Genomic DNA, 14803 nt, shown 5'->3' on the forward strand with positions numbered 1-14803 from the left:
TTTGTTCTTATTTGCTTGCAGCTGAAAGCATAATACCCTTAATGCTTCCAGGATATGGAGGAGCTAACAGATGTCAAAAGAGCAGAGAAAGCTATTTTGCAAAGATCATTCAAAAACCAAACAAAAAATCTTTTCTTTTACAAAATTCACAAACTTTACTTATCAAACACTAATCATAGTTGACAGAAAATGCATTTTATGTTTACACAAAATGTATCCTTTTCCTCTTCAATTAAAAAAATAAAAGTTGTTATGATAAAGGTAAGACCCTGGATTAAAATTAGTGTAGCACAAGTTTTTCTTCATCAAGTAACTGAGAGTTCTGTCATTGTAACTCTTTACTGTATATGCAATGTAAACAAATAATTTTGCTTAAAGATAAAAGCAAAATAATTTAAATCAAAGAATGTTTTCCTTTGCTTATTTAGCTTAAACAGCTTTCTAACTGATCTGAGTTTCCAGAAACTGCCGTTTAATTCTGGAGAGTGTATTCAATAAGTTCAGCAACTGTGAGTGTACAGTAGTGATTAGGTCTATAAGGATCACTAACTAGGTCAACTTAGTAAGTCTGAAAGGAGAACCATCATGTTGCATATTAGAATTTTAAGAGAAAGACAGTCATTTGAGGAATAAATTGCTTAATGCTATTTCCATAGGTCCCATGTAAACAAACAGAGGAATGTTGGCAAGTTTTTGCAATCAAGGCCAATGTTTAATAAAGACAGGAAGGAATAAAAAAAGAAAATTATTTCTGGATTTACATTTTGTCTTACCTCAATCCAAATTCTCACTGCTAAAACAATCCAAAAATATACTTCAGATCTCACCTGGGCTGCCACTCTCCTATTATAAACATGTTACTTAAATGAACTGGTTTGCTTTTCCCAGAAGCTCTTTATCCATTAATCAAGGATACTACAAATATAGCAATTATTTGATGTTACACACTCTTTTCTTATTTCCCTCTTTTGTTGGCTGAGCTCCTCTTTTTTTTCTGGGGTAACTCTTCCCATGCATGTTGATAATTTACCCATTTTAGGTCAACCTTTAACCAAGCATGGTGTGGTCAGAACCCACACCATGCTTGGTTAAAGGTTGACCTAAAATGGGTAAATACGAGGCATGGCCACAGAAAATGTGCAACTATACTGGAAGAAATAGTTTTTTATATGCCAGAAGTGCATCATTTTTTAAGTCACATTAAATTTTTACATCTGTTTGGATACATGTCTTGACTTAAGACATCTGAATATGTGTCTGACTTAGAATAGAAAAATAAAACACCATATTTAAAAGATTTTCATCTGAAGCAGGTTTAGCAGTTAGCTAAAGAGTTTCATGGAAATAATATTGTGTGCACATACCAATGCAATCCAAGTGTTCGAGTTCTGTTATCAGGATGATCCTTTGTTCAGAGATGATTGTCATCAGAAGACCTGCATATTCTGGTCTTGTATTGAAAACCATTCCTTTGATGGGAAGGGTGTTTAATGGAACCTTCAATTTATCTTAATCCCCTTGTTCAGATTCCATGTTTATTAGCAGCCTACTAATTTCCATGGAAAAAATACACTGCTGAAATATTCTAGACTTCATGTATCTTTCGGATATGAATGATAGTGGTTTCTGATTCAAATTAATACAATCTCTTCTCACAATTATATATTGCTATAGCTGACTATAGGTGGAGAATGGACCACTCATGGCAACATGAATATTTGTGCTTCACATGACATCTTATACACTAAAGAGTAGCGTCTGTCAATTTTAAAGGCAGTTTGATTTCAAATGTGTAAACATTCATAGGACTGAGAGCTGATAAGAACCATGATCAGAGTCTTTGGAGCACTGGGATAGATCTAGCTAGGATTGCCTTAGATTAATTGTCCCTAAACTTTTCAGTGTCTCAAAATCCCCTAGGGAAGCTTTTAAAAGTACTGACTCTCATGTTGGAGATTCTGATTTAGTGAAACAGGCATGGCTAACTATTTGTACTTTTGAAAACCATCCCCGGATGGTTCTAATGCATACCCTTGTTTGAGAACCACTGTTTTCAACTTTTTCTCCATGCAAGAATCATGTGTACCTTCTTTTACTGATTTTTTAAAGCTATAATTAGATTTGGTGAATTTCAGACTAGCCTACATTTTACTCATAAATTTGATCTTAGATGGAATTTGTTTTTTATCCATAATACACATATCTGTGTTTGTATAGGTGGCAGTGGTGGTGGACACAGAGGCAAAAGTGAAAAGTGGCAGTGGCATCTTTGGTGTGAAATAGGCAGTCATACTTCAGAAAGGGCTCTGCCCTCGATGTGAATGATGTTCATTCTCTAGTAAGTCGTTTTATTGGTCAGCCTATTTCCCCTTTTACTTTGTTCTTTAAAGAATATTATACAAAATCATTTGCATTGACTAGTAGATCCATGCTTCTGCCTTCATTTTTACAGTGGAAATCAGCTCTCTACACAAGAGTTATCATAGGCAAACTTTTCTCTTTCTCCTTAGTTTTAGTTTAAACCTTCCTCTTGTACATTGGTTTCTGTTGTTGCTGTTTTTAGTTAGTTTGCAGTTTTACTAGGCCATGTCTGTGTGTGAATTTATTCATATATATTCTTTTAACCTTACTATAATTTGTTTGGCTTCCTGAATCTAAGAAGGCATATCTTTCATCTGTTCTGGAAAATTCTTCCAATGTTGACACTCTATGTTCTCCTTTCAAAACTTCAGCTAGATGTGTGGTAAGCCTTCTCACCTTAAGTTCATATTTTTTAACTTCTCTTAAATATTTTTCAAATTTTTCTCTCTTCTGATAATTGGCAATTTGTATCTTGGGTCTGTTTTTGCAATTCACTGTGTCTTCAGTCATATCTAATCTGATGTTTAACCTCTCCTTTGAGTTTTTTTTTTTTATTTAATGGTTTTATTTTTTCACTTCTAGAAATTAGGAGTTGTGTTTTCAAGTATTATTTTTCCAATAGACTTTTAAAGACTAATTCCTCCTCTTCTTTTTTAACAAGTTGCTGTACTAGATCTTATGATTTACTAGCTGGAATATTTGAGGATCTGATTCTTTAGTTTATTTGTTTTCTTTGCTGTCTCCAGTTTTTGGTGATAAATTTCTAGATTGTGTGTGTGTATATATATGTGTGTGTGTGAGTATGTATGTATGTGTGTGTGTGTTACTTTCATTGAAACTTATAATTCTTCAAGGCCTAGATTGAAGGCACATTCCTTTTGTACTTGCTTCGGGTAGAGACAAATGACACTACAAATTTAACTACTCTTTAAACTGCATTTCATCTTAGAGGTTTTATGGTCGTCAAAGTGGTATGAATGCAATGCTCCAAACTTTTATGAAGACTAATTATGGTTCTCAAGGAAATTATTTTATAACTCTCCATGCAAAATCAGAGTCAGACACAGAAATGTTCTTGTCATTGCACCATGTAAGATGGACTTTAAGCTAGAAATAACCAAATTATGGATAACCAAACAAATTCCATCTGAGGTTATCTCATTTCCATCTGAGGTTATCTCTGAAGGGATTTTACCAATGACCCCTCATCTTTGAGAATCCTTAGGCTACATCTTCTTTGCTCCAATGGGCATTCACAGCTATAGCCCAATACGCACTGGCATGATGCTGTTGGAGAAGAGGATGGCTTTGAATCTTGTTGAATTAACATTTCATGATTTTCTCTGTCTATTGGGTTTTTCTCTCCAACTTCTTCCCCAAATATATGGTTAACTTAACCATGCATTAAAATGTTTTAAAAATATATCCTAACATGAAAAAAGTCTTGGATCAAGATGCTTTTCTTCAGGACAATTAATCTACCACATTTCCATAAATAGGTTCCATTCTTTGAAAAATTTAATTAAGGAAAAAATTTCATCCTCCAATTCTTATTTCACACTAGAAACAATTGATCAATCAAATCATTAAGAGTATATAAGATGTTAATATTTATCTTTTCCAATACCCTGACTTCTTATTTTTGATGAGTAAAGGTATGCCTTGAGAAGCACTTTCCAAAGAAAATGTTCCATAGAATGCTAATTGTAGTTCCCTGGTGACAGAAAGCTGGAGAAACACTGAATTAAATGAGTCACAAATTTTCTTATTGAAGAAGTTGTATGATGTGCAATAGGAGTGCCCTTGAGAAATGAGGATAACTCAGATGACTGATTTGAGGAAGGCCAGCATAGAGAGAAAAAGAGACTTCCCCAAGGGCATAGAGGTAGTTAGTAGCAGGTCATCTGCTTCTTCTAAGTTTCCCTTCCTCTTTATTATCACAATGTAACATTTGGTAAATAGCTACTTGGAAAACTATTTCCAGTAGTACCCCTTCCCCAAATCAAAATGCTGTTTAGGGGCCATCTTTCACTAAGTGAAAGGAAAGTGGGCTCCTCTCCTAAAAACAGCTAAACAGGTATGTTCCAGAAGTTATTTAAGGAAAATAAAATATGATGTCAAAAAGCAGTGGTTTTAGATCTTGGCCTGAAGTGGAAAATAGATGCTTTCATGGGGCTTCAACCCAAATCAACACCAAGAGATAGTAATCCTGTGTGATTATTAAGAGGGTGTGTGCTCTCCTGAAATCATAGTTTTTAGTTGGCAGGGAGCAAACTTCCAAGAACAAGTTGTGACAGAAAACTTTTTTAAAAACCACTTTTGGATTTCGCCCAGCAGAATGTGCAGTTTCTGACTATTAGTGTATTCTTACCTCTATTACAGAAAATGGACTTGGGAAAGTGAAGTGCAATGTTATTTACATTTTTGTGCCAAAACATTATGAAGTGAAATAGTAAAACATGCTGAGTGAGTGCAGCATATGAAAATTAATAGGAACATTTTGAGTATGTGATCTTTTACTTGAAACAATATAAATGAAAAGAGTTCTGTCAAGGTCCTTTCTTGACCTCTTTTAAATGTTTCTTTCTTTCTTTCTTTCTTTCTTTTTTACACTCTCAGTTGTTTATAATAACTCCTCTGGATACGAGGTCTAAAAATTCTTTCTTTTAGAATTTTTCTCTGCTTGTGTACAGCTGATACCTTTCATGGAAAAAAAAAAGCATAAAATGATCAGTAAGTGATTTCTAATAGCTTTGAAATAGGACCACCAGGGTGAGTATTGAGTTTGGAGTCCTAGTGTTGGTGTCTCGTTTAGTCATCGGTCCTTGAAAATAAATGTGTTGTGCAAAGATACTCAAAGGTGTTGAGAGCAGAGATATTGTAAGGACAGAACTTCCAACTGAGGGCTAAAGAACAATCTAAGCATTTCTGAGAAAGTGCTTTTTAGGTGGCTTCGCACTAAGAAGAACCATATTATGAATTCATAATGATTACAAAAAGGAGGATGAAGAGAAGAAGAAAACTGAACTTTTGCTCTCTGTTAGATACTGGATTAAGCTCTAGATATACATTAGCTTATGATATTTATATCTCAGAGCTAGTAAGCTGATCTCTGGTCACCCTTCTTTTACACATGAGGCTTAGAGAGTTGAAGTAACTTGTTAAAGATCTACATCAAAGAATACATTGCAGGGATTTGAACTCAACACTTTCCTGACCCCACAGCCCTATTCACAATTCCTCAGCTGTCTTGCCTCCTAGAGTAGATGTAACTATAAGTTGCATATTTTTTGTTTGTTTGTTTGTTTGACAATCTGGAGAAAGGATTTGACTTTATACTGTGAAACTGGACCAGTGATAGTCTGGAGCCAAGAAGTCCAGGCAGTCTTGGCATGAGGCAAATGTTGTCAAGAGAGGTCAACATCAGCTGAGACAGAGCAATGACCCTGAGCATAATCCAGGGACAGCCCAGAAGCTGACTGTCCAAAGAGCAAGGCAGGTTAGGGCCAGGTTGACCGAATATGAACACTGCTGATAAAGGATTTTATGTGGTCACAAGCAGATTTCCTCAATTGTAGCCTATAAAACATACCAGAGGGGATTATTTAAATCTGGTTATAAATTTTCATATGTTCAATAGGAAAGAGAGGGGTGATGCACAGCATGAACTGATTTTTCAACTTTTAACTGACTTTTGATATTATTATTTAATTTAAAGTATACAAAAGCATTTCATAGTTTCAACAATAACCCCAAGTTAAAATAGCTGCCTTATCCTCACACAAAAGCTGCATACTGAGAAGTCCTTAGAAACCAGGATATTTCATTTGGAAAATAGGTCCACTCTGTCATAATGCATGACTCAGTCATTTCAATTACCTAACTCAAGATCTCTCAAACTATCCTGGTTATCTGTCCTCTGAAATCCTCTTGTATACACCGTCTGGAAACTAAAATCATCTGAGTCTGCTTCTTCTCCCTCAACACCCACATCTAACCGGCCAACAGAGTACTTAGTTCTAAGTCACATATATCCCGTAAGGTTACCTCTTCCTCTTCATTCCTGCATTCCTTATCCCACCTACCTTACAGGCTAATGGGCTTCATCATGTGTAATTTCTGGGTCAGACACTGCTTCTCATCCCGCTTTACTATGGCCAAATTTAGAAGATCATGTGATTGTAAGCATAGGCCCTAGAGGAACAGCCAGGAACTGCTTTGCTTAGAATGAGTGATGCAAATGGTAGGTACCTTTAGGATTTTAGGCCCCTCCATACTGTGTATTAATACCATGTATTCCCTTTCTTGTATCCTGGAGCACAAGGAACTCATAACCAGGACTTCATCCACCTTCCCTGCCTAACTCCCCCTACTCCCACACTTGCAAGGTGTACATTAGCCACTCAGGCATATTTGCAGCTTTATGCATTTTCATGTTATTTCCTCTGCTGAAAGTTTAGGGCCCCATGATGTCCACCATGAAATCTATAATCCCTCCTTTAGAATTCAAGTGTCAGCAACTCTGATGGAATCCCTAGCCACAAGCAGATTCTCAGTGCCACCTTACTCTTTGTAGCTACATTTTCTAGCATTTATTACACCATACTGTGAAAATAATTTGTCATTGTCTTCTCCCTCCATGGTGATCTTCTTGAGTGTGGATTCACATTTTATCTTTTGTCATCAAGCTATAAGAAATTTCCAATAACCCTAATTTTTTTTTAAGGTCTAGCTTGATAGTTGGATCTAAAGAGCAGAAGGGACCAATAGGAGGGGTCAGCACCAGATCCCCTTCATGGGAGCCTTCTCTGGTGGCTTTTCAGAGTATTCTAGGATCTATAGTATATCTAGGATCCAGGCCTGATGCCTGGATCCATAAATGGTCATGTTAAAGGAACAATTGTGTTAAAATTAATTGACTATGAAAAAAGAATGACTCTGATACAAATTCTGTTGTTTCTATTGTGCCTTTCTTTTTTGTGAGTTTGAATTGTATAGATGAATAAATATTACAAAAAGTAAAATATGTGTTTTGGGTTGCTGAGGTAGAATATTGGGATACCAAAAAGACACAGGGATTATTTGTTAATAATAGTAAAAGACAAAGCCAAAATTAATTGCTTGTTGACATAGCTTTAATCAAAATACAAAGTGAATCTTAACTCATTTTGGCAAATAATGCATCCTAGTTTTAGTAGGTAATATGTCAAAGTGTCTTGGATTTTAAATTAAAAAGATCACATTTTCTTTAATGCTGTAAGGTTCAAATGCCATCATTTATTTTCTTGGTGTCCTTCGTGCCATGTGCATGCTGCTTTATGTCTTTGAGCATGGTAATTCTTACCCTGAAGCATGGGAAAATGGTACCTATCTTTTAGAATTATCACAAAGTTCCAAGAAGGCAAAGCATCTAAGCTACTGAAACAGTGGCTGACATAGCACTTAATAAAAAATATTTATTTCTCCTTTTAAAAATCAATTTTGTTAGATGGATTGTACCTCCAAGTATTAGATTTACCAATATATAATAACTTGTCATTCTTCATTACAAACTAAACTACCCTAGCAACATTGTAAATCCCTGCAGATCTTTGCTTTAGGAAGATTGCTTTAGACTGAATGAATAGCTTTCTCTGGAGACCAATAGACCTAAGAAAACATACAACCACTTTGTGGAAAGGAACTCCTGTGAGGTAGGATGGATGATGGACCCAAAACATCTCCAATAGGACCTAGAATACTCTGAAAAGCCACCAGAGAAGGCTTTCATGAAGGGGGTCTGTTGCTGACCCCTCCTCTTGGTCCCTTCTGCTCCTTAGATCCAAATATCAAGCTAGACCTTAAAAAAAATAGGGCTATTGGAAATTTCTTATAGCTTTCCTTTGAAAATTTCAAGAGGACTGTGCTATTCCCAAGCAAAATATATTATATGAAAGCATATGAAAAATATTTGTGCATTTTCCATGAAAAATTGACAGAAATATGATTTCTTAAAGAAATTACCCAAACAACCAGAAGGAAAGTAAGACAGAGTAAAGGGGGAGACAAGGGTTGGTTGATGGCTGACATGTGAAACCCTTTACCATTCATAAAATATTTAGGTTATTTGAGCTAAGGAGGAAATTGCTAAGGATTAGGTTTATAGCACTTGTCCACGTCTCAGAAGTGCTACTCTGTAAAACTTGTCAAAGAGGGGGGAAAAAAAGGAAAGAAAGAAATAAAAGAAAGCAATCCCATTAGGAAGCCTGTGCTTTGCATCCTGTCGTTTATTAAATTTGTCAGTTGAGGCAGTTGGGATTATGGCAGTAGATTTATTAATTTTTCAGAAAAACCTGGCATTACAATGCCTTACCCTTGGCACTAGCCTTGGAGAATGCAGAGAAGCAAGTTTGTGAAACAAGCAAATGCTGAATTCCTGCAGAGAAAAAGTCATTACTATGCAAACCTGTCCCAAAGGAAGCCAGGTAACCAGTTTTAGAAGGGCTAGTTTCTTGAAAATCAGCAAGCTTCTATTCAGATAATAATAATGATAATAATAATAATATTATTATTTTTATTTTCATGGTGTATAAAGGAAAATTCTTTCTTAGTACAAGTTCTATGGTAGTTCCAGTCCCTGTGGGCCTGGAAAATGATACTTTGCTCCAGGCAGACATTTGTTTTCATATCTGACATTCAAGAGTCATTGTTGTGAGTGTCCAAGGATTCATTCTGCCCTTCCAACCAAAGAAGCAGGACCTTTTCCTTCACATCGTGGTGGATGCTTGCAATGCTCTGGTCTTGCTGATGTTCCCTGCCCCAGACAGTAGATATGGTCTGTCTGAGGGTGGTTGTGGTCAGGGGCAGGACTGGGAGAATGTGGGAGTTTGTCCTCTTGGCCTTTTAAGGCCATGCTGTTGATTCTTTTGTAGACCACAGAAATTGAGGTTCCCCTTATTTTCTACTGTGGTTCATTGCAGAAAACCTGCAGTGTCTCTGTTTCATTGTTTTCTTTCTAGAAGCCATTTAGAGTATAGAGAGGATTCTATATTATGTTCAGAAGTTGATGCTGTAATGCTCTCAATATAATAATAACTGTAAAGCATTTTCTATGCTTATAGGCAATATTTTAAGTACTTTACACATAGTGATTAATCATATGATCTTTTCCCTAGCTCTGTGAGGTAGTTGATTTTGTTGCCATCATTTCAGAGATGAGGAAACTAAGAGTCAAGTAAACATCTTGTCCAGGTCATAAAACCAGGAATTCGCAGCTGGGTCTGGGGTTTATGTTCCTAAGCACTCTCAACTCTTATCTCAAGCAGACACTCCATGGTTGAAGAAAATATATTTAAAACAAATCAGATCAACTTGCTCACACAGAACAGTGGTTTGGTTGTGAATACAAACAGGTAGGAAGAGGAGAAGATGCATGCCAGGAAGTGGATAGATATCAGAAGTTTGTGAACACATTCCTGGATAGGGCCAAAGGACTAAAACCTTTGGTAATCCTACTTTAGCATGCACACAAATGCCCCGGGGAATTTTATAAAATTTCCCCCATCCAGAGAAGATTCAACAAGCCATGGTAGGGTTTAAAATCTACGTTTATGTAAGCATTCCCAAACCATTCAGAACATCTTGAGTGTGTCCAAGAAATATTTCATTAGAGATTTGTGCCTTATATCCTCAGACTTATGGGAGGAGATAAGGAAACTACAATTTTATACTAAACATCTTCGTCATCCAGGATCTAGTGGATGTGTCTTGGTAAGAAGTTTTGCCACTCAAATTCATCTACATGAGCATGTTTCACATAGGCAAGGAAGAGGACATTTGTAAAAGCTGGCAGTGGTGAGCCATCTAAGATCCTAACCATGAAAGTGAAAGTTGACTTTTTCACAGGAGGATGCCCTTTCTCCTGGAGCAGATAGTAGTTCAAGACTCTTGGAAGTTAAGTTTTGAAATGAAAGCCTGTGGGACATTTTAAAATCAGACTGAAATTTGAGCTCTTATTTATGGAGCCAGAACACAGGAATGCGTGTGTGTAGGGAGGGGGGACCAATAAATGTAAAGACACCATGTAAAATACATGGTTTATCAGATGTGCTCAGGCCCCCTCTGAGCCAGCATATATAGAATATAAAATGCCCTCACAGTTACACTAGAAGAGGAATTGGCTGCAAAGCCAGCCAATATAGCTTTTTTGAACAAGAAAGAGATCTACATACAGTCATACATCCCTTCTAGCAAATGCTAGACATGGCTACCGAGAAAAACCCAATTATTAAAAGTTGAAAGAAAAAAAACTGTTTCCGATGACATGAATTTAAAGGACAAACATTTTTTTCCTTGAATAGAAACAGTGAATTGAATTGGAGTTGAATTAAGCTAAATAAGAGGAAACAGTGAAATTTTGTAGACTGTGGAATAGTCTCACTGGGAACATTTTGGATGGCCCATCACTTAGTCATTTCAAACTAGACCAGACAAATGACTTGAAGATATGCCGTGAGAAGCAGGGTTACAGAGAATGGATGAACTTTTCTCTATTCCCCTATGGAAATTTCCTGAGTGGTGTCAGCATTCAAACACACACACACACACACACACACACATACTTTCCAATTGTCTCCTTTCTGACTTTTCAACTTGATCATCACCAAAACAGCATTTTAAACCCCTCCAAAGCCTCTTTATATTACTGGGTCTACATTTACTGTCTCTTCTGATCCACCCCCGCCTTGGCCTTGGCCTTCATTATGGGGACAAAGTTTTCTGTTAAGACTATAAAATTCTTATAGTTTCCACTTCGTCATCTTTAAAGCCTTGTAAACACCTTCTCCACCAAGTCCTTGTGATTGCAAGTAGCGAGCCATCAAGCTTCCTTTTGAAGAAGCAACAGGAAACAGAGAAGACAAATAAATTTCAATCAAATGAGGACTTCAAGAAACTGAGTACTTCATCAGCCTCATCTAACACACCTGAAAACCACTGAGCATGCCTTCTGTCCCTTGAGTAGAGCTCGATTTCCATAGATAGCTGGTTGGAATCCCGATACTGAAGAGCCAACTTGTTAATTTGGAGCTGAAAGTGAGAATTTTAAATATCATCCTCACTCTTGGCCTTTTTTTTAGTTGAGGCTGTCTTGTAACAGAGATACATAAATAACCAGAATTTATTTACTTTTTGTTGTTCCTTACTAGTAGCTAAGCAAAAAAAAAAAAAAAAAAAAAAAAAAAAATCAATGAAATCTAAAGATTACTTATGGCTGTTCATGTAAAAGCAATAGCTTTGGTCTCTTGCTTTTAGGAAATTAGAAACTGGTTATATGTTTCTTTAGAAATAATGTATCTCTTCCAGGTGGTTAATGATAATTGGATTGACTATGAATATACCAGCTTCTATTTTCAGCTGTAATATTATTTGGACCATGAAAATGTTTCTGTTGTTTTTTATTTCTTTTCTTCTCTTTGCTGTTTATGATAAAGATCAAACAATTTTTTCTCCCCCTTGCCATATGCTGTATAACAATAAAATATAACATGAATAATAGTAAAAATAAAAAACTGCAACCATTTATGGAGTGCTTATGGGCATGTCAGCTCTTGTACTATGTCCTTCATAGACATTGTCCCATTTTATGCTCACCAAGGCTCCTTAGTAACATGTTCTTATTTTATTGATGAACAGCTTGATTTACAGAGGTTCAACTCTGCCTAAAATCATGTAAGTATGTAGGAGAAATAGGATTCAAGCCATTTTTTTAACCCCAAAGCCATCACCTTTAACTATCTGTCATATGCCTCAGAAAGACAATATTATTTAAACATTAAGGAAATTATTGTATTACCTCTGTCCCTCTTTTTCCTCATATTGCAGCTTTTTATTATATCTTCATGAAGGAAACAAGAATCCACCTTCCCAAATAATATTTTTGAATCATTACAAATAATAAACAAAATTATTATGATTTTGCCAGTGATTAAAACAATTACCAAAATAACATACTCATGCAACTGTGGGTAAATTCTTTGGGCAATCTAATGAACTAAAGCATTAGTTCTAAAGAAAATCATATAGTACATTGAAGATTATTTTCATCAAAGGCACGCTGTTACACTATTGTTTCTTTGAATGCTTGTTTTATTCAAGAGTGTAAAGCATATTGTTACAATCCATCATGAAAAGAGTAATGCTTTGATTAAATTTACTTCTGGAAGAGGAGGAAAGGAGTGGTTTATATTACTTTTCTAGTTCCTTGTCTAGAAAGATCAACTTCAAAAACCCAAGTCTATTTACTCTCCACATGACAAACAGTCCACTGTAATATGGTGACTAGTGGAACGTGGGTTTTGAGACAATAAGGTTTTATTCATCATTGCAAACGTGCTGATCATAATCATCCAGGAATTGATGACTGTTGTCCCAGAAGAAAAAGTATATAGACCTCTTCCTGCTTTCCAAGAGCTTATAAATCTTGTCTGCATTGTACATCTTAAGCATAAATATTACATTGGACATGAAGCTAAGAGAAAAAATTCTTAGAAAAATGTAAGCTAGTATTTCATTAAGCAATTAAGCATTGATATAGTTATTTTCTCTTCTCCAATAAGAATACAAAGTTCCACGAGGACAGATACTTGGTACTTTTTAATTAATTGCTGTTTCTCTAGCACCTAGAAAAGTATCTGGCACACAATAGATGCTTACTAAACATGTCTTAGAAAATGAGAACATAAAGAGGAAGAATGGTGTGGAGGCCACACCATTCATTGTGCCTACTTCTATATCTGTGTATAGAAATTATAGGATGGTCCTCCTTCCTTTCCTTAAAGATATCACTAAACAGGCCCCTTCTCAGACAAAAAAGCAACCCCAAAACAAAACAAATATAAAAAATGAAACAGTCTTTCAGAAAGTGTAATTGACATTGTGAGTGGTTCAAAAACTGAATATCTAAGTGAAAGCATATGTTGGAAAACATGATAAGGTACTCAAGTTCAAAGTCCTTGTCATTTATATGTTCTGAATGATGCCTAGCTTCCTGTTGGATAAACACTGAGTCCTAAATGGCCCTATAAAAGAGCAGTGGTATTGTTATAGAAGGGCACTGTGTTTCTCCCAGCTTAGGCACAGAAAACAAATATTGGCACCATGGGACTGATTCTGCACCCATGTGGAATAATTTAATTCCATTAACAATGCTAGAAATGTTAAGAAAACATTGCAGGGGGAAAAAGCAGAATATGGGGCATGCAGAACAAGCTTTGTTTCATCTGAGCTCCAGCATCCATTTGTTTTCCATTGTTTGCTGTAGTTATTCTGGATCTGTTTTCACTTTTATTTGTGGTCAGTTTCAATATGTCTACACGAAAACACACTTCAGAAGTAAAAAGGACTTGTCTTTTTACAGTATGATGCCAGACAGTTGGACAGTTTAGGATTCACTGGCTCCTAGGTCAGGTTTTTCATGCCTGCTTGAGGCATCCTAGTTAATATGCTGCTAAGAAAAAAGGCATTGTCACTAAAGGCACACAAATCCCACCCATAGAACTAAGTTCTGGGCCTAAACCAGGCCCCTCGCTGCATAGCTTCCACCCCATCTAAATTCTATTCCCAAGAAATTCTCATGCCATTTTCATTGACTACAGTGGGACCCATGGGCATGTCCAGGGGCAGAATCTGGCTGGCTGCATGTAACATACTGCTAGGGCTGGGGCATAAAGCCAAACAAGTATTGTTTACTATTTATATGAGTTTTCACAAATTTCTGGATGCCAAAAGAGATGAACTCACTACTTCTGAATAACTCATTCATCAAAACAGACATGAAAATTTTGTTCCTTGGGTCTGGTTAGAAAGCAAATAATTTGTTGGTTTACTGTCTAGAAGCCAAAATATGTTTGGAGCTGTACAGTTCAAACCCAGCTGACCATCCCCCAGCTGACACCACCTCAAAGCAAGATGACTTGCTTTTGTTCAGAGAGTCCTTTGTGCAAGCAAATGTGGCCAGGGGAGTATGACAAAGACATTGAGCTTAGCTTGCACCTTCTTAAAATTTTCATCCAAAGTCCGAGTTCCTATTAAACCATCTGGAGAGAACTTTGGTATCATCCAGACTTGAATCCAGCCTAAGGAATTGTTAATATCTCCACTGTCAGGAAACTTCTGTGTACTTGACTTAATGGCATTTGTCATTTGTTTTATGTCCTTGTGAAAAGAGCACATATTCCTTTGGGGTACTTTTTAATATAAAAATTCTAGTGCTTTGCTTTTGAACATATTAAATGGTTCCATGTGTATTATCAAGCTATTGTAGTAGCATAGAATAGGGTATTGCTCTGACTTGGTCTAAAATATTTTTTTTGTCTGTGTAAAGTGTCATCTAAGGAGCCTCAGAAATATAATATAAAGCAATAAGAGAGGGAGGGAGGGAGAGAAGGAAGGAGGGAGGGAGGGA

General features: G+C 36.2%; 1 protein-coding gene and 1 long non-coding RNA gene across 10 annotated transcripts in view; one reads left to right on the forward strand and one right to left on the reverse strand.

Annotated features, from left to right (window-relative positions):
• Positions 1–1015, reverse strand: part of LOC107146197 — a 40846-nt gene extending 39831 nt beyond the window's left edge. For all 4 annotated transcript variants that reach the window (XR_007341717.1, XR_007341715.1, XR_007341720.1 and 1 more), the window contains exon 1: positions 774–1015. This is a non-coding gene — a long non-coding RNA (uncharacterized LOC107146197). The remainder of the gene's footprint in view (positions 1–773) is intronic.
• Positions 1–14803, forward strand: part of Sugct (succinyl-CoA:glutarate-CoA transferase) — a 702721-nt gene that overhangs the window by 652120 nt on the left and 35798 nt on the right. The gene's annotated exons all lie outside the window — the stretch shown is intronic.

Source organism: Marmota marmota, unplaced genomic scaffold (assembly GCF_001458135.2).
Source record: "Marmota marmota marmota unplaced genomic scaffold, marMar, whole genome shotgun sequence".
In the NCBI taxonomy this organism is placed as follows: Eukaryota; Metazoa; Chordata; class Mammalia; order Rodentia; family Sciuridae; genus Marmota; species Marmota marmota.